The 21,302-nt window shown below is 44.0% G+C and overlaps 1 long non-coding RNA gene across 1 annotated transcript; it reads right to left on the bottom strand.

Annotated features, from left to right (window-relative positions):
* Nucleotides 1–701: 701 nt before the first annotated feature.
* Nucleotides 702–4,421, bottom strand: LOC141420802 (uncharacterized). Its single transcript, XR_012445453.1, has 3 exons — nt 3,990–4,421; nt 2,109–2,283; nt 702–1,995 (listed from the first exon to the last, which is right to left on the bottom strand). It is a non-coding gene; the product is annotated as an uncharacterized lncRNA (long non-coding RNA).
* Nucleotides 4,422–21,302: the final 16,881 nt, after the last annotated feature.

The raw sequence follows: 21,302 nt of genomic DNA, 5'->3' as shown, positions 1-21,302 counted from the left end.
TGCCTGGTGGAGATGTGGTTCAAGTGGTGAGTGCCTGTTTTGCATATATAAAGCCCTGAATTGAAACCTCAGTTCCACCAAAAATAAATAAATTGGAATTTCTAAAAATTTCAACTAAAACCTTATAAAACATTGTGAGGTCAGACTAAATATAAAAGAAATGGCCCTGTATTTTTAAAAATAGCTGGTAATTATCAGCATAGTTCAACTCACATTTTATGTTCAAGCATCCTGAGTATGGATAGCTGGATCACTAAGAGCTAGTTCACACATCTGTTTGGTGAAGGGCAGAGTCTAGGGCTGCATCCTGGATCATAATGCTGGCATTTTGTTCACAGAATGTAATTTCATAAAGCTTGTAGGCGATGAGGAGTATAACTCATGCTTGTATTAACTTACATTTGCTCCCCAAATCTGTTTATTCTGTACCATGAAAATGATTTTTTTTAAAAATCACAGAAAATCTGAATATAAAAAGTTACCCAAAGGTTCTCTATTTTTATTGACTTTCAGAATCCACAATGAACTGAAATAGATCCCCAGACCATGCCACAACATCCAGAAAAAGGAGAGACAGAAACAAATACTGCAGCCAACAGCACAGGTTCCTTTGATCCCCATGTTTACATTGATGCCATTGAGGTCCCTAAGGGAATGCCAAATGAATTCAAAGCCAGGAAACAAATTGCAGTGGGGTTTGAATTAGTACTCCTTTGGTGGTCCATTATAAATAAAAATGTTAATTGGACTAATTTTATTTATTATAACCAATAACGGTTTGTTAACTATACCAGGAATGTCATCAAAGGAATAGCAGAGCAATTGGGACCATCTAGCCAGATGGCTTGGAGAACAGGCTAGCATTAGACATGGTGTTGGCCAAAAAGACAGGAGTTTCTGTAATGATTGGAGTTTTATGTTGCACATATATACTAAATAATACAGCCCCTGATGGAACTACTACTAAGGCCCTACAGGGATTAACTACCCTATTTAATGGGCATACTGAAAACTCATATATAAATGATACCTTCACTGACTTAATGAAAAAATATTTTGGAAGATGGAAGGGGTGGATGATGTCGATTTTAACGACCTTGATCATAGTGGCTGGAGTTTTAATTTTAGTAGGATGCTGCATAATTCCTTGTGTCAGAGGACTAATACAGTGGTTAATTGAGACACCCCTCACCAAACAATCACCCCTCCTACCAATATAACATGTTTCTATTAGAAATGCAGGAACATGAGAGTCAATGGCTTATAAATGAGTTTGAAGAAGAGAATTTAAAAAGAGGGGGAAATTGTAAGAAGAAATTATCTTTTCTATCAAAGTATTTGTTACTGTCTGAGATTACTTAAGTATTCCTCAGGTTGCCATCTTAGGTGACTTGCATGTTTAAAGTGTCCTTGCTTCTTCTTCTGGATTCCTGAATGACTCCATTGCCCACCAAACTGTATGCCCTAATCCAACCCCTAAGCCTTTTAGCCAATTGAGGGAGATTGTGAACCTTTGACCTGGACAAATCCTGGGTTTGGGGCAGGTACAACTGTGTCAGGGATAAAAGAAGGAGCCAGGTCAGCCATTTTGTGCTTGCATGTTTGCTTAGCTGCAGTGAGCACATGCTTACACACTTTTGATCAAAAGAAATTGCCTTGTCAAGATTTTCTCTGTCTCATGTGTGCTTGTTTTCAACACCAGAGGGTTATTAATTCCAACAGAACTATGATGTACACACAGGAGAATGGAAACATGCTCTAGAAAGCTAAATAACATATTTCTATTTAATGGACAAAAATGAAAAATATACATCAGTTAAGATTTTGTTTTAATTATTTTAAAAGAGTCTGCAAACAAGTTTTTGCAACATAATCAGCTAAACTGAGAGGCAATCCAGGGAAACGAGGTCAATTTCTTATACAAGGACTTTCAGCAGTACAGATGCATCTTACATTGCTGTATTTTTGCCTGAGACTTCTCATCCAAGTCTGCAGCTGGAGGGGAGGGGAGCAAAGAAGAGCCGATTGAGTAGCTTCCTTTAAATATATCATCTGTGTTTTTTAAACATATGACCTCTGTCCATTCCCTTTATTCTTAATGTACTCACCTGCTCCCTCTTAGAAGAATGAGAGCCTGAAAACTGTGGCATAAGGACACTTATGATTCAAGGTCATTGCCATTAGTTCATTCTGAGTAATTTGAGGAAGTTGTGGCTGAGACTTTTATTAGAATGACAAAAGCCAACCATCAATTGAATATTCTGATTTTGAATGCTTACTTTCCTGAAACAATGAAAACATTGTGAAATTTGAGAATCATATATTTAAATTTGTAAATCTTTAGGGCTAAACCTGAAATATTCTCAATTTATAAACAGATTTTTAAATTGACAAATATTTTCCATGACCATTATCAAACATCCATGAGAATTCATCTTCTACTCACATCAAAAATATTTCCCTCTTAAGATACATAAATAAACATATCAGTTAGTGATTTAAATCATACATTTAAATTTACATCATACATTTGCATCTTGCTGAAAATCCTTGCCCAAAATATTAAAGATTCTTTTCTACACCACCTATGGTTTCCTTCCAGATCACTATAAAGATATGGGTGAGTAATATTTTTACTACTTTGCCAGGCTACTTGTTTGGTGAATATAATTGATTCACAGAAAATTTACATCTTCTTGGTAGTCTAAAGCAACCTCAAATTCCACTGTAATTGTTCATTTTTTCCTAATTTAAGAAGAATTGAGGGGCATTTAAAATAAGAAAAAGTAGCTCATCATATTTTTGGTATGTTCTCTTTTTTATTATTTTAAATTTAACTGACACACAAAAACATGAAACTTAGGTATATCAAGGTGTACCACACAGTGTTTTGATACATGTGAATGTTATGTAATGTTCAGATCAAAGTAAGTATATCTATCTCTTCTAACATTTGTCATGTTTTGTGGATAAAGCATTTATTTTTATGAACTTTTTGAAATACACAATGCATTATTATCCTCTATAGTTACCCTACTGTAAAATAGCACAACATAACTTCTTGTTCCTATCTAGATATAACTTAATACCAATTGGCTGACCTTTTCTCATTCTACCATTTCCTATACTATCCCCACCCTCCTGTAGCTTTTTACTTTATTTGTTGAAAATTTGGCAATGATTAATAAAGCTGGGAAAAGCTGGGGGAAGTAGAAAGAAGAAAGGAGCACCCTTGAGAAACAGGTGTGGGACCAAGAGGCTCAAAATGTTTAAGAACAGACCACAGGAGGTCAAGGAGACACTTCTCCTCCCTAGGAAAACTCTGTTTGTATCTGAAAGGCATCTCCACCCTCAAATAATACAAAAATAGGTTATAAAACCCACTCCCCACCCTGACCCATGGGATCACTGGTTTCTGAGTCCCCCTGCATGCCCCAATATGCAATAATTCTCTTCTCTTTTCTACACCTAAATTTTCTACAAATAAAATCTTTCTGACCTCTGCTGTTAGAGTCTGTCTGTGCTTTCATTCTCAGAGCAGGCTCGAGAACCCTGAGCACCTGAAGTTCCTGCACATGTCATCCGTGCATCATATTTGGTGACATACAAAGGGATCAGCCATCACCTGAGGTCGGTATAGGTTGTGCCAGACTGGGAAAGGCTGCCTAAGAATGTGACTGTGAGTGTCTGGCACTCTGGTGGAATCTATTTTCCAGGAGAGACTCCTCACCACAGCCTAGCTATGGTGGAACTCTCAGGTCCACCTTTTCTCTCTCTCTCTGTGTCTTGTAAAGGAGTTCCCTTGGGAAACTGAGGAAAAGCTCTGAGCCCACTACAGCTGTATGGCAGGCAATCTGAGGAAACTTGGACACCAGGTGGGGGATTATACCACACTGCCAATGCTACATGAGTGGAACCCAACTTCAGTGTACCAAGGCTTTTTCTTTTTTCCTTTCCTTAAATGCTAACTCTCTCTTTCAAGATCTGACCTGCTTAAGAGGAGGTCCAAAAACAGCTGGTGGAAAAGAAAGTTTGTCTTCAGGCCACAAAAGGTGTTCTGGCTGGAACACTCCCCGGTGTCACCCAAAGGCTGGAGACACAACTTCTTGACTCACTCTGAGGCTCCAAAGGTGGCTAAGTCTTGGACCCCCTATAGCCATGTCCAGGGCAAACAGACAATCAGATTTCTTATATTTCCCTCATGGTTTCCATGGCCCAAGAGTGGAGGTCACCTTTGCTTCCAGTGTTTCAGTACTTCCTTTGGGCAGGATCGATCTGGACAGCAGGGATGACAAATAATACCTCATGCATTGAGCCTGAGAACTCTCTTTTCCTCCAACCCTCAGCCTCTCCTTCTCCTTTCACAGGCAGTTCAGCATGAGTGCCCCCTCTCCCCCTTTTTGCTCTAACTAGCTGTGAGCTTCTTTTTTCAGAGTTTGGGAAAAATCCCTAAAGGCACCAGAAAGTACTAGTCTCCAATTTAGCCTTAACTGTCTGTCAAGCATCAGGTTAACTGGTTAAACAGGTTCCACAGCCTGCCCTCAGGAAAAAAAAAAAAAAAAAACAGTTAAAAGAGAAAAACCTCAGGTGTTCTCTGTTTTTGCCCCTTACCAGAGCAAAAGCCTCCAGATGCTCTCTCTCTCTTTTCATAAAAAAAGCATATATGCCTCACAGGATATATAGGGGGACAAAAGTCTACTTCATCAGGAGTCCCCATCCATGCTTCTAGAGGGGTCCTCCTTCTGGCCATGCAAGCCCTCTTGGTTACTTTGATAGAGTTATTTTTTTAAATTAGAAGCCTTCAGCTGGTAGAGGAGAACCAGGCCTACCTGAGTCACAGGGCAAACAGGCAAGTCAAAATAGATGAGAGGTTGGTCAAAGATCATCTCAGGGGGGTGGGTACAACTGAGATATCTATCTGTAAATCCTCCATGACTCTACCCACAAGTGGCAGTGGAAGGAGCAAGGGAGAGCAGGACGCCCTCTTCCACTACAGGTTCTCCTCATTTGGAGATGCCTAGATAAAAGGAGAAACCTCTGTTAAGGTGACCAATTTTTCCTTTTTTAGCGTGGAATCAAGGATCCCCCCCTTACCTGCTTATTAAAACATTGGTAAGATCTTGAACCAGAAAGTCTTCAGCAAAAGTGACTCAACTTTTCCTGCACCCAGGCTTGGCCACAGTATCCTCTGGGAGATAAGGAAAGATGGCCAGAAGGAGGGAGCATTAATTATAATATCATTCTTCAATTAGATATGTTCTATAAAAAGGAGGGAATGTGGACCAAAGTTCCATACGTTCAAGTGTTCTTTTTCCTAAGAGACCACTCAGAATGGCTAAACAAATGCAGGCTATATACCCAGTCCATGGTAACCCATTGCAAAAAGCTCCCAAACTCCCTTGAACTAAAAACCCATCTAATGCTCCATCAGCTCCCCCTTTGCCCCCTTACCCAGCTACCTCACACACTAGACATTGTCATGCAGGACTCTACATCCTCCAGTTAATTCCTGGAGGGGATAGGGCTCATGTTCCTTTTAGAGTGAGTGAACTTAAAGAAATAAAAAAGTATTTAGGAAATTACACAGAAAATCCAGATCACTACATCCAAGCATTTAGAGAAGCCAGCCAAAATTTTGAACTGAGCTGGAAAGATGTAAGACTATTGCTATCTCAGACCCTAAGTTCTCTGGAGGAACAGCAGGTTCTAGATCAGGCAGTCACAGTGGAGACAATTATCACTTAGATAAAAGTGGCCCTACAGGCCTGTCTCAGACTGGGCCCTCACAGGAGGAGTAGGGGGAGGGAGAAGAAAGACAAAGGCATAGATACCTAAAAGGGACCCTCAATTCCCAATTCTAATAGGAGATCAGGCAGTGCCTAGGTATGATTCTAAGTGGGACTCTGAAAATGACAAGGATGAATGGAGTCATAACCATTTCATCCACTGCATTCTTGAAAATCTAAGGAGAGCCAAGGTAAAACCTCTTAATTACTCCCAAGTCACAGCTGTACAGCAAGGACCCCTAGAAACAGCAGTAGCTTTCCTACAGAGACATAAGGATACTTTACAAAAGCATACCAACATTATACCAGAGTCACAGGAAGAGGAAATCATACTAAAAGATAAATTTCTAACACAGTCAGCACCAGATGTCCATAAAAAGCTTCAGAAACTAGTGGCTGCAGGGAGCAGAAATCTAGACCAATTTGTCCATGTAGCCACATCTGTATACTATAACAGGGACTTAGAAAAAGAAAGGAAGGACCTGGAAAAGGAAAAGAGAAAGGATAAGTGGCAGGAGGCTCTAATTGCAGCACTCAGAGAGACAAACTTGGGTCAAAGTCCAAACCCAAGTACATGCTTTCAATGTGCACTGGCAGGCCATTTTAGGAGGAAGTGCCATGGGAGAAAGCTACCTCCAGGACCCTGCCCCATTTGTTGGAGAAAAATTGAAAGGTACGCTGTCCCCGGTTCTTCTGGATACTAAGGCCAGAGCCTTCCACCCCATGACAGGTCCCTAGGCTTCCCATCCAGGCTCTTTTACCACCATAAAAGCAGAAGAGCCCCAGGATAAACATAATATCAGCCTCCTTATCAATACTGGAGCCAGGATGTTAGCTATTCCTTTCTCTTCTGGACCCACGTCCTCCATGAAAATTACTGTTCAAGGCACATCAGGCCAGCCTGTAGAGTGTTATTTCAATCAGCCTTTAGCCTCCTCCTGGGGAGATTTCCATTTCTGTCACTCTTTTTTATTGTCCCAGAAAACCCTAATCCTCTGCTAGGACAAGACCTTCTATCTAAATTGGGGACACAGCTACTTTTACCCCCAGGAGAGTACTTTTGCTTACCCCAATAGACGAACAAGTAGACACCACAGTGTGGAAGATGGACACACTGTGGGATGGGCATGAACAGCTGCCCCAGTCCTAATTCATCTCAAGGACCCCTCCTGGTTTCCCCATCAAAAACAATATCCTTTAAAGCCAGAAGTTAAGGAGGGGCTAATTCTCATAATCAGTCTTAAATAGTCTCCAGCCCACATAATACTCCTATTCTCAGTGTCAGGAAGAGACCTAATAAATGGAGGGTAGTCCAGGATCTGTGCCTGATCAAGGAAGCAGTAGTGCCTTTCCACCCTGTAGTTTCAAATCCCTATACATTTTTAACCCAAATACCTCCAGGTACTACTTACTACTCTGTCCTGGATTTAAAGGATGCCTTCTTTTGCATTCTCTTACACCCTAAAAGTCAACCTATCTTTGTCTTTGAGGACCCCACAAGAAAGTCTGGACAGGTTAGTTGTACTGTCCTCCCCCAGGGATTCAGAGACAGCACCCACCTCTTTTGGGTTAGCTCTAACCCAAGACTTAGCAGAATGGCAATATGCACAAGCTACTCTGCTACAATATGTAGATGACCTCTTGCTCTGTGGACCAAGTGAGCCTGTCACTTCATGAGCCACTGAGTTCTTACTAAACTTCTTAGCAGGTAGAGGTTATAAAATCTCTAAGAAAAAACCCAATTGTGTCAGTCTAGGGTTACATATTTAGGTCTTGTCCTGGAGAAAGAAATAATGTCTCTAGAAGACAGAATCCATCCAATCCTAACATTTCCTCTACCTCAAACTCTAAAACAATTGTGGGCCTTACAGGGGGTCACAGGATACTGTAGAAGTTGTATACTGGGATATGCAGACCTAGCCAGGCCCTTTTATCAAATCCTTAAGGAAGCACAGAAGGAGACCCAGACCTTTATTGAGTGGGATGACAAGTCAGAAAATGCATTCCACCAGTTAAAGAAGGGCCTTATGACAGCTCCCACCCTGGGTCTCCCAATACAAGACAAGTTTCAATTATATGTCTATAAAAAGGGAGGACTGGCCTTGGGCATGGCAACTCAGTTCCAGGGCATCACTCCCCAGCCAGTAGGCTACTTAAGCAAAGAGTTAGATCAGGAAGCCAAGGGATGGCCAAGATGCCTTAGAGCAAAGGCCACAGTAAGCTTTCTAGTGCCTGAAGCTCAGAAACATATCTTAAACTGCCCCCTAACGGTTTATACCCCACATGACCTAGGAGGAATTTTAAACTCAAAAGGAGAACTTTGGCTATCTGACAGCCATCTATTTAAATACCAGGCCCAGCTTCTGGGAGGGACAGAAATAACTTTAAGGACCTGTCAGAGCCTAAATCCTGCATCCCTTCTACCAGAGGCAGAGGGAAATCCTGAACACTCGTGTGAGTAGGTACTTATGGAAAATTATGCTGCCCAACCTGACTTAACTGATTGGCCCTTAAAAAACCCAGATCTAGAATTATACACTGATGGCAGTTCCTTTGTCAAGAATGGTGTCAGACATGCAGGGTTTGCAGTTGTGACAGAATTTGGCATCCTCAAATCAGGTCCTCTTCCTCATAACACAAGTGCTCAATTGGCAGAATTAGTGGCCCTCAAAAGAGCAGAGTAAACATCTACATAGCCTTCCTGATCCTGCATGCTCATGCAGCCATTTGGAAGAAAAGAGAAATGCTAAGGAATAGAAATAGCATCCCATAGAAAAAAGAGAGGTTACATTAATAGTTTTAGGGATAAAAGCATTAGTTGCAGCCCTTGCTGGAATTAGCTATGGGGTAATTGCCAATCAAGTAACTGCAAAATACCTAACCAGAGTGGTAGAGAACACCTCAGATCAGGTAGGCCTTGCCATTAAGAACATGCAAAGGTCTTTGTCATCCCTTGTCTGTGTAGAAATGGCCCACCGTTTGGCCCTAGATTTTTTTTTTGCCAAACAAGGGGGGTATGTGCCATCGCCAATACCTCCTGTTGCACATACATAAACACTTCAGGCATTGTAGAGAAACGTGCAGATTATATTCTCCAATAGGCTAAGTGTCTCCAGGAGCAAACTCACAATTCTACTCAGGTATGGGAACAAATAAAATCCTGGCTTCCCTCTAGGACTTGGTTCTTACCCTTTCTGGGGCCTAGAGTTGCCATTATTCCCTTGCTTGTGTTTGGGCCTTGCATTTTAAACTTGCTTATCAAGTTTGTTTCTTCTTGCCTAGAATCCATTAAACTACAAATGCCTCTGATGGAGATGAAAATGACCTACTACAATGGTCCCCTCGACAACCCCTCTTGTGGTCAGCCCTGATGCTGTGGGCAACTTCATCTCCTTCTGTCAGCAGGAAGCAGTTACTGAACAGACTTTGTCATCCCTATGCTTCACAGCAGTTAATGTGGTCACTGAGAGGGGGGACTTGAAGGGCAGACCATGGGAGGTCAAGGAGACTCTTCTGCTCCCTAGGAAATGCCTGTTTGCATCTGAAAGGCATCTCCACCCTCAGGCAATGCAAAAATAGGCTATAAAAACCACTCTCCACCCTGACCCATGGGATCACTGATTTCTGGGTCCCTCTGCATGCCCCAATATGCAATCTTTCTCTTCTCTTTTCTACAACTAAATTCTCTACAAATAAAATCTTTCTGACCTCTGCTGTTAGAGTCTGTTTGTGCTTTCATTTTCACAGCAGGCTCAAGAACCCTGAGCACCTGAAATTCCTGTGCGTGTCATCCTTGCATCAGTGTGATCCTCATTTCAGGAGTATTAAGACCTCGTAGACTAAGTTGGGGAACATAGTACAAATTCTTCCTAGATAAGTGGTCATGTCACCTGGAAACATTTCAACCAAAAGTTGAGACAAGGGGTTTTGAGTGGCTCTATATATCTATTTTTATATTACCCAAACATAGGGGAAATAATCCTAGTCCTATAGATTTTTAAATGTACAGCTTGATGGACTTGTAATTCAATTTATTTGCTAATAATTTAACATTTCATTTAAAAACAAGAGAAAATTAATCCCTAAAATTCATAGAAATGCATCTCACTGTCTTCCAATCATCTTTCAAAAAATTGTTCAACAAACAGAAAAAAGGAAAAGAAACAGGAAAATGGAATAGAGTAGCTAAGTCTGAAGTATTTGAAAATTAAACATACCTTAGATGGAAAATAAACATGAACTATGATGTGATTAAATAAGTTTGAAAATCATTAAAGATTTTGCTTTGAAATTAAGGTATGTAAGATTCAGGGAAAATAATTTACAACTTTCTTCCTGACCATTGCTTGACAATGCTCCCCATGTATGAATTCTCAGTAAGTGCTTTATAAATATACCCTAAGGCAACCAACAATGTCTCATCTAAACCCTTCTTCATTCTACTATGTTTTAAGCCTGCGTGTCTTTCTTGGTGATAAGATTTCCATTTATATACTTGCCATGTATTTCTGTCGGACAATGCTTTGAAATAAGTCTCATTGAGCATCTAAAAGCATTTTAAATCCAAAATCATATATCTAATCTCTGACTCAGATTCATCCTCTTTTTAAAACAATAGCTATTGAATCCCCACAAAAAATTGAAAGGATTAGGTGTATGACAGTGTTAGGACCCGGAATCCTATTCCCCCGAGAGACAGAGAGCCAGGCGTGAATGCAATCAACAAAGCAGAGTTTATTGGGCTGGCTAGCCAGGGTCGAGCTCCCACACGGACACGCAGGACCGGTTAGGAAAACACGACCCTGAGCCTCTTTAGGGGAAATCTTATATAGACCGCGGTGGCATGCATATTTTCGTTATCAACATTGGGCAAGCAGGCAGAGCACATCTTGCGCGTACCTCACATCTTGCACGTACTTCACATCTTGCATGTACCCCCCGCTCACATTCCCCACATTCTATATGCCCTAACTGAGCCCTGCCGCATTGCTTATCTTATCTACATGGGATGTTTGGTACTGGTTTCTCCAACAAGGGGGTTGGGGCCCGCTGAGACCTCCTATTCCTTTCATTCCCCCCTTTTCTTACGGCCTAAATTGAGGAATCATTCTCAAGGGGATGAAGAGCCTGATATTGTTGGCGGAGGACCAGAAGTTGGATAGTATTAATTCGACTTTTGACAAAAGTCATAAGTCGGTTTAGAATCCAGGGTCCTATGGTAACAAGTAATAGGATGATTATTATTGGCCCTGCCAATGCAGATAAAAGGGTAGCCAACCATGGGGACTGGTTAAACCAAGACTCGAACCAGCTTTCCCCGGCCTCTCTTTCTCGTTTTCTTTGTTCCAGGCTCTTTCGAAGTTTAGACATGGAGTCATGAACAACTCCGGTATGGTCAGCGTAAAAACAACATTCTTCCCCTAGAGCAACACATAGTCCCCCCTTTTGGAGGAACAACAAGTCCAGACCTCGTCGGTTTTGAAGTACTACCTCAGACAGGGAAGTGAGGGATTTTTCTAGGTGGCTAATGGAGGTTTCTATTCTCTCTATATCTTCATCTATGGCTGCACGCAGCGAAGACATCCCTTTCTGCTGGGTGGCCAAAGAAGCTATGCCGGTTCCTGCTCCCGCTAACCCTAGGCTGAGTAGGGTAGCAATAGTTACTGTGGAAATAGGCTCTCTCTTTTTCCTTTTCTCAACCATTTTTGTATTCCAGTATGAATATAGACTCTCTTCCGAATGATAGAGGATGCGGGGCAGCACAGTCACTATAACACAGAATTCTTTAGAGCTGTTAAACACCTTAGTTGATAGGCACGGGGTGAGTCCAGACCGCGAGCATAGCCACCACCCATTGTCCTTTGGAATTACCCATTTAATAGCATTTTCCCAGGTAGAACTGGCGTTAATAACAGTACATAAGTCCTGTCTGTTCTTTGGCACTTTTCCTAAGCAGGTTCCTTGGCCGCTTACCTGCTGTATGGTCAGACCTCTCTTACGGTCTCCCCAGGAACATTGAGTAGGGTTTTCCTCAGATGAGGTATCGTGAGTGGTGTTTAGCCCTATTGCCTCATAGAATGGGGGCCTCACATCATAACATAACCAACAGGAGTTAGTCATGTTAGGGTTGGTGTGGTTTAACGTCAGGAAGGCAGCACCCACTAGCTCCCAGAGGGGGTCTTTAGATGCGGTCATGAGACTGGGCCTCACCAGGGGAGGGCTGGTTTCTGATGGTCTTGGAGTTGTAACATTAGCCCGGGCTATGGTTGAGGGAAGGTGATGAGCTGTGGAAGGTCGGGGAGGTGGCTTTACATAGGGTGGCCTAAGTACCTTATTAGGGCCTATTGTTAGAGTAGAGACTGGTTGTTGCACACGCCGCAAAGTAAAAAGGGCTCCTGGATGATTTGTTTTGTAGAGTCTGACTCCCCAGGATTTACCCAATTCCCAATTCGTTGCCTTTTTTCCTAAATCAGTGAAATTTATCATAATGGGATTACAATTGGGGGGAGTTGGGCATCCCTTATTTATAGGTCTAGGTTGGTGGTATGTAATGCCAGATTGAGAGACTCTACTTAATTGAATAAGGTCCCCCTGTTTGGGGGGTGGCCACCATATATCCCCTGAGCTCTCACAACCCCATGACTTACAATAATAGTCTGTGATTCCTCCACATTTTTTTCTGTGGTTGGGTTGGGGAGCGGGGCAGACATAGAAGTAACTTTGGCGCAAATCCCATTGTCCCCTGCCAGTGAATAAGGCCCTTAAGTCAAAGTATAATTCTGGGAACCAGGTGCTGGGAGGGGTCACCTTGGAGGTCTGGTTAAGAATGTCTCCTGTGGACACATCTACAATCATCCAGGTCAGGTTAAAAGGTTGATGTGGATTTGTATGCCCCCAGCAAGTGGTGGACAGGGTTAGAAAAAGGAATAAAGTTACCGAGGTCCAGTATGAAGTTTGAGTTTGAAAAAATTTTTCTTGTGGTGGGACACCCTTCTTGTTGGCAGGAAGCCTTTCTTCATAGCTACCGGATCTGCCGGTCTGATGTGGGTGTAGTGGACCCAGGTGATAATCCCATTCTAGGAGGGCTGCGGAGCATCTGGAGTGTTCTCGTTTTTCGGAGCATCCCGTATCAGCCGGAGCTTGAGTGGGTTTGTTGGATGCTTCCGTGCGGACCAATTTTCCTGTTTTTTCTCTGGAGGGTGAGCCCGTCTTACATGAGAATGGTGTACCCATGCTGCAATCCCATCGACCTTGAGGGCGGTAGGGGTAGTAAACAGTACAACATAAGGTCCTTTCCATCTAGGCTCTAGGGTTTTGGACTGATGCCTTTTAACCCATACCATGTCACCCGGGACTATGCCATGTTCCGGAGCCGGGTCCCTCTTAACAGCGTGGTATGCTTGAATTAAGGGCCAAATCCATTGTTGCACTTTAGCTAAAGCCTGCAACATGGTCAGGTAATTTGGGGCCAGATCACCTAGTTCTGGGCTTAAGGTCCTCTGAATGATGGGGGGTGGAGCCCCATACAGGATCTCAAAGGGAGTTAGCCCATGGACATAGGGGGAGTTCCGGACTCGGAAGATGGCCAAGGGAAGGAGCGTCACCCAATCACCGCCAGTCTCCAGGGCCAATTTGGCTAAAGTCTCCTTTAGTGTCCTATTCATCCTTTCTACTTGCCCTGAGCTCTGGGGGTTATATTCACAATGTAGCTTCCAATTGGCCCCCATAGTCTGGGCTAGTCCCTGCAGGACTTTACTAACAAAAGCCGGACCGTTATCTGACCCAATTGCCTCGGGCACCCCATATCTGGGTATGATTTCCTCTAGCAAAGCCTTTGCCACTACCTGACTCGTCTCCTTCTTTGTAGGAAAAGCCTCCACCCAGCCTGAAAAGGTATCTATGAATACCAGCAAATATTTGTACCCAAACTTTCCCGGTTTTACCTCAGTAAAATCCACTTCCCAACTTCTTCCCGGAGCCCTCCCCCGTTCCCGAGTACCTGTATGGTGCCCCTCCCTTCGTCCTGGTTTCATGATTGTGCAGCTGGCACAATCTTCCACAATTTGGCGGACTGCTATGGTCTGGTTCGGAAATCGGAGCTGCGCAGATGTCAACAAGTCTAGTAATTTTCTCTGCCCCAAATGGGTGGACTTATGTAGGTTAGCCAACAGGAATCGTCCGAGTTTTTCAGGCAGAATTAACTTGCCTTCCAAGTCGCTTTTCCATCCGTCTTCCCCTTCTCTAAAGGGGGAGTGGGCTCTCATCCAAGTGAAATCCTCTGTGGAGTATTCTGGTCGGGGGGGTAGCGGAGGGAGCTCTGGGCCCGGCGCGTCTATCGCCGCAACCGTGGAAGGATGCCCTGTCTCCATGGGAGGACTCACCATTGCTCCTCTCTTTGCTTCTTGATATGCTCTGTTGTTACCGACAGCTTCCGGCGTCTTGGCAGACTGGTGGCCTGGGACATACATCACTGCCACTGCCTTCGGTTTTTCCACTGCCATTAATAGACGCTGGACTTCGGCTAGGTTCTTTAGATGTTTTCCTTCTGCTGTGCGGAATCCTCTTTTGCGATAGATGGCCCCGTGGACATGGATGGTACCGAAAGCATAGCGGCTATCGGTGTAGATATTGACTCGCTTTCCTTTTGCCCTCTCCAGGGCCTCTGCCAAGGCAATTAATTCCACTTTTTGGGCTGATGTTCCGGGTGGGAGGGCGCTGCTCCATACCGTATTTCCTTCTTGGTCGACTACAGCTGCCCCTGCCCTTCGGGCTCCATCTTGGAAAAAACTGCTTCCATCCGTGTACCAGTTTAATTTGCAGCCGGACAGGGGGGTATCCTTTAGGTCAGCCCGTACCTGTGTAACTTCGGAGAGGAATTCTTTGCAGTTATGGACAGGTGTCTGCAGTTCCGGGTTAGGCAACAAGGTGGCAGGGTTCAGGATTACGGGATCTGTGAATGTGATCCGAGGGGAATCCAACAAGAGCCCCTGGTAGTGGGTGAGCCTGGCATTCGTCATCCATTTCCCAGGGGGTTGTTTAAGGATTCCCTCCACCGGGTGAGGGGCCGTTACCCAGAGGGCCTGTCCAAAGGTTAGTTTATCGGCTTCTCTCACCAGCACGGCAATGGCCGCTATGATGCGGAGGCAGGGGGGCCATCCTGCCGCTACTGCGTCTAATTTCTTGGAAAAGTATGCCACTGGTCTCTTCCAGGGACCTAGCTGTTGGGTCAAGACTCCTTTGGCTACCCCCTTTTTCTCATCTACAAACAGAGTGAATGGTCTTGTAGGATCTGGCAAGGCTAAGGCAGGGGCCTGCAAAAGAGCGTCTTTTAGCTGATCAAAGGCCTGTTGTTCTCTCTCTCCCCAACTCCAATCTGGAGCTTCTTTGGTGGCCTCATATAGGGGTCTGGCTATTTCCGCAAATCCTGGAATCCAGAGTCTACAGAACCCCGCGGAGCCCAGGAATTCTCTCACCCCCCTAGTGGATGTCGGGGATGGGATAGCCAGAATAGTCTGTTTCATGGCATCAGTCAGCCATCTTGCCCCATCTGCAATCCGATAACCCAAATATGTCACTGACCTTTTACAGATGTGAGTTTTCTTGGCACTTGCCCGATACCCCAGCTCACCTAATTCCGTTAGCAGGTGTTCAGTAGCCTTGATGCACTCCTCTCGGGTTTCTGCCGCTAACAGTAAGTCATCAACATACTGTAATAGAGTGACTCGTGGGTGGCTCCAGCGAAAAGGTTCCAGGTCCTGGCTCAGGGCCTCATTAAACAGGGTGGGAGAGTTTTTAAATCCTTGCGGCAGTCTGGTCCAAGTGAACTGTCCAGATTGGCCCCCATCTTTTTGCCATTCAAAAGCAAATAGCGGCTGACTAATTTCTGACAATGGAATGCTGAAGAAAGCATCTTTCAAATCAAGGGTTGTATACCATACTTGCGAGGGGGGTAGGTGGCTGAGCAAGGTATAGGGATTCGGAACGGTGGGATGAATGTCCTCCGTCCACTCGTTTACCTTTCGTAGGTCTTGCACAGGCCTATAGTCCCCGCTTCCCGGCTTTCGGACGGGGAGCAGAGGAGTATTCCAGGCAGACTGACAAGGTCGCAGTACTCCTTCCTTTATTAGCCTGTGGATATGAGGGGCTATGCCTCTTCGGGCCTCCTCAGGCATAGGATACTGTTTCACCCGAATGGGGAGAGCAGAAGCCTTCAATTGTATAACTACGGGCGGGAGGTGTTTGGCGAGGCCGGTTCCCGCAGTCTCCGCCCAGGCCGTGGGAAATCTTTTTACCCAATGAGTCATGTCCCCTCCTGGTTCCTGTTGACTCTCAAACAGACGATGCTCGTCAGCCAATGATAGGGACAAGACATGAATCGGGCTCCCTTCTCGATCAGTCACAATTATTCCATCTGGTTCAAAATGGATATGGGCCCCTATTTTGGTGAGTAGGTCCCGTCCGAGCAGGGGAGCGGGGCTCTCAGGGACGACCAAGAAGGAGTGTGTGACCTGGTGTTTTCCTAAGTTCACCTTTCTTTTGGTAGTCCATGTACATAACTGCGTACCGGTGGCCCCCTGAACAACACTTGTTCGTGCCTTGTTCAAAGGTCCATGTGCCTTGTTTAAAACCGAATATTGGGCGCCTGTATCCACTATGAACCCCATCGGCTTCCCCTCCACATGCATTGTTACCCAGGACTCGGGGAGGGGGTCTGAGCCCCGTCTCCTTCAGTCCTCTTCCCCGGCTAGGAGGACTCTGGCCTGCTCTACTGCTCGTTCCCTTTCCCTGTTTTCCCCCGGTCTCCTTCCAAACCCTCTTCTTCCCTTTAACTTAGGACATTCTCTCTTCCAATGCCCCATTTCCTTACAGTAAAAACAGTGTTCCTTATCCGGGGTCCTGGCGTGGCCCCCTCCCCTGGGTTGGTCCCAGACACCCGCTAGGAAAATATGAGCCATTTCTCTCTGTTGCTTTCGGTTTTCCTTAGCCTGGAACTCCCGGTCCTCCTTTCTCAATTTCTCCTGGGCCTCCCTGTCTTCCTTTCTCTGTCTTTCCTCCCTTTCTTCTGGAGTTTCCCTAGCGGTAAAGACCTTTTCCGCTACCTGCAGCATTTCCCTTATAGTCATCTCCCCTAAGTTTTCCTGTTTATTGAGTTTTCTCCTAATGTCTGGAGCTGCCTGATTAATGAATGAGAGTACCACAGCAGACCGGTGGAGGTCCGCCTCAGGGTCAATAGGGGTGTACTGACGGTATGCCTCATAGAGGCACTCTAAGAAACCGGCTGGGCTTTCGTTTTCCCTTTGAACGACTGCTTTCACTTTTGCAAAATTGGTGGGCCTTCTGGCGGCCGCTCGGAGACCGGCCGTAAGAGTCTGGCGGTAGATCCGAAGACGCTCCCTACCTTCTGCGGTCCCCAAATCCCAATCAGGGCGGCGTAGGGGAAAAGCCTCGTCTATGGCTGGTTGGAGAGTTGTGGGTCTCCCATTATCCCCCAAGACGTTCTTCCTCGCTTCGTTGAGGATGCGCTCTCATTCCTCCGTCGTAAAAAGAGTATTGAGCAGCTGATGACAGTCATCCCAAGTGGGACGGTGTATATGCATGATGGACTCCAGGAGATCTATGAGACACTTGGGGTCTTCAGAAAAGGGCGGGTTCTGCGTCCTCCAGTTATATAGATCACTGGAGGAGAAGGGCCAGTACTGAAACTGTTGCCCTCCTCCCGGTCCCCCTTGGCCCACCATCCGGACTGGAAGTGTAGGGACAGTTTCCTCCCCCTGTGTTGATGAGGGGGGCCCGTCTTCCCCCTCCCTTTCCCGGATCCCTCGGGGGCGAAGTCTTTGACCCATTCCTCCTCCTGCTGCCAGTCCTGTTGAGGAGGATGAGGAAATTTCCTCCTCCGGGGCACTGGCTTGGCCAGGGGGAGTCACGTATGGAGGCGGCCGATCTTCCTCTGCCCCTGCGAGGGATGGGTAAAGGGGGGAACTCTCTGGTAAGACCGGAGATGGTGAAGGAGATGCCCTAATTTGAGGACCGGTCAAGGTGGGAAGAGGAAGTTTTTCCTCCTCCTTTATGACCAAGGCGGGCGTGACTGGGGTTTTAGCCCCGGGGGCCGAACTGGAGGGGTGGGTCAGAAAAACTGTTAACCAAGGGGGAGGGTTCCTCACCAGATCCTCCCAAACCAAAATGTAAGGAACTTGGTCTGGATGGCCTCGATTGTCTGGCTGAAAAATGACTGCTTTAACCTTAGTGATCAGGTCTAGGGAGAGGGAACCTTGAATGGGCCATCCGACTCCAAAGGTGGGCCACTCTGCAGAACAAAAGGTGTCGAACTTACCTTTCTTGATGACCAGACCCGCATTTAAGGCCCTTTCTTTAACTTCTGGAAAGTGAGAAAGGATCAGAGACTTTGGGGTTGTTTGTCCCTGTCCCATTGTGGAAGGAGACTCAAACACCAAGAGAGATAGAACCAAAAGGGTAAAGGCAACAATAATTCCACACACACACAACACTCTCCAGCACTCGCTCGGACCGGTCCTTCTCTCACACTGGTGCGCACCCCATTCAACCTCCTCACCGTCCAACTGGGATATCAGGCCGAAAGGCGTCCACTTGACGGGTGGTCGGTCGACTAGCTCAATTAGTTCTTCACCTGGCGCCAGGGTTCCTAAAATGCTCGAGCCCAAATGAGAGGAAAGCCTCTCCCAATAGGACCCTGTGGTCCTCCTTGCGAGATTCCCAGAATGAATCTCCCTGGGGATTGGCCGAATCCCTGCCGCGGCCCAAATGGAACACTCAAGTTCCTCCAAATGAGGGTCTGGGATCCCCTCCCAACACCTAGGACTTGGGATCGCCCCTGCTTTCTCGCAGGCAGGTTCTGTCTCTCGAGAAAATGAAATCTCGGTGGGACCTCCAAATGTTAGGACCCGGAATCCTATTCCCCCGAGAGACAGAGAGCCAGGCGTGAATGCAATCAACAAAGCAGAGTTTATTGGGCTGGCTAGCCAGGGTCGAGCTCCCACACGGACACGCAGGACCGGTTAGGAAAACACGACCCTGAGCCTCTTTAGGGGAAATCTTATATAGACCGCGGTGGCATGCATATTTTCGTTATCAACATTGGGCAAGCAGGCAGAGCACGTCTTGCGCGTACCTCACATCTTGCACGTACTTCACATCTTGCATGTACCCCCCGCTCACATTCCCCACATTCTATATGCCCTAACTGAGCCCTGCCGCATTGCTTATCTTATCTACATGGGATGTTTGGTACTGGTTTCTCCAACAAGGGGGTTGGGGCCCGCTGAGACCTCCTATTCCTTTCAACAGATTCTTAGTGAACAGCACAACACCTAGGAAACTGTAGTCACTGGACAAATTGAGTTTCATTTATATTTTCCTATAACTGCCCTAAAACTAATCCTTCAAATGCTGAGTCATGTCTTCCACTTAGGTGTTGTGCAATTTGATTCTTCCATGTCTATTAAATCATACTCACTTATTCATAATTTTATGAAGTAGATATTAGCCATTATCATCTTTCACCAGAATTTTAATAATGCCTTCTCATTTGTTGCTTTAGGTTTGTTTTCCCTCCCTCACAAGCCTATCCTCAACATGGTAGTTAGAGTTCTGAAGAATAGCAGCAGCAAAACAAGACAGCAAAATAATTGAGTCAGTTCTCTCACTTTGCTACTGAAAAAGTAGACTCCAAGTTCTCATTCTATGCTTTGTCTCTCAGACCTTGGCTAATTATCATTTCTGATTTAGCCTTCCTGGCTTGCTTGCTTTTGTCTCTTCCTCTCACTCAGGACATTTGCACAGAATATGTTCTATTACCACCTACATCAAATTTTTTCCCCAGACACAACCTATATTAGATTATCCAGAATGTGAAAGACAATTTCTTACATCTCCATATTTTCTCAGTGGGAAGCTAAATTTTATATATGGAGAAATATAGAACTTGGGGGCTATGGGGATATAATAGAGGGGGTGAATTTGTTCAAAGTACACTGTAGGTTTCTATGGAAATATCACAATGAAACTCCCTTGTACTATTAATACACGCTTTAAATTTAAGTATAATTTAAAATTAAATATGATTTTACATTTAATATAAAATATTGTATATATATATATGTGTATATATATATATATATAAAAGGGAAAGAAAGCAGAGAAGAAAGAAAGAAGTAGAAAAGGAATAGACATGCTGTCTCATAAGGAAATAAAATAATATGACAGAGAATATTTCTTTTTTTATTTCTATAAAAAAATTATGCTATACTAAGAGAGTAACTGCTTTGAATTCTTTCAAAAATCATTGGAGGCAAAATGAATGGATTTTTTTTTTTCCAGATTTAGGTTGCCTTCTAGTTTCAATTTCTTTTTGAATTTTATCCGTGAAATGTTAACTACACATACTTGTATGGTTTACTGCTTATGAAATCTCATAACTTTGTTTCAAATTTCAAGTATTTCTCAGGGTTGGAATATAAGGAAAAAGAGAAGAGTTAATTCAGAAAAAAAAGGGAATTTGTGAAATACTGTGTGTAATATACTGCAACCTGAAGAGAGGAAAGGATAGCATTCTGTTCGTCTTCCGGTCATCTACACATTGGGCAAATGTTTTAGGATTAATTTTACATAAAACAAAGAAGGTACATTATTCTAAAGGTAAGAGTATTTTGCTCTTAATTTTGCAAATTAATGCCTATGTTTAGCGAATACCTACTTAAATCAATTACATAGGAACAGTTTAATTATCATTCTTCATTGTGAATTTAGAAAATCACAGAAATATAACACTGAGAAAAACCTCCATGTGTGATCCCAAACTCACAACTTAGCAGAATATTATTTTTTCTTATGTGTTTTTTGTTTGCTATCCTTTGTTTCTTTTATTTTCTTTATGCAGGAAAGTCTTAATAATTTCAGTTACTAAGTATTTTCACTTTCATTTCAAAAAATGACTTACGATTATAGATTATGGTTGCTGTTACCTGCTAGAGAATCATAGAGTAAATTATCATTGATCATATAATTTTATATCTTTACTTTTTCATTTTTAAGCAAAAGAGCAGAACAGTAAAAATCATCATTTGTTTCAGAGAATAAACCTAAGCAACTTCTTTGAAGTTTTTTTAAAGACATTCATTCTTTTTCAATTTTTCCCCAATTAATTCTTGACATAAAATTCTATCATTTTTCCAAAGTAAAAAAACAAACAAAACACTTACTTTATGAAAGACACTCTTACATGGACTGAAAAGTATTAGAGTGATCTTAGCAAATAAGGGCGATACACTGTAATTCATCAACACTAATGAGTGCAGTGAAGGGCTCAGAGCTAGGTCTTAAAACTATCCTTATTTAACATCCTCACTAACAATCATTTGGCTGTAGTAAGCCCCAAATTAATTTAGCTTAGAGTGAACATAATATTGAGATTTTATGAGAATTTTCCTACTGTAAGAAACTGCATTTCAAAGTCCCTTAAAATGAGATTCACATCACAAG

The sequence above is a fragment of the Castor canadensis genome, chromosome 1, assembly GCF_047511655.1.
Source record: "Castor canadensis chromosome 1, mCasCan1.hap1v2, whole genome shotgun sequence".
In the NCBI taxonomy this organism is placed as follows: Eukaryota; Metazoa; Chordata; class Mammalia; order Rodentia; family Castoridae; genus Castor; species Castor canadensis.
This window is presented reverse-complemented; position numbering and strand designations above follow the sequence as displayed.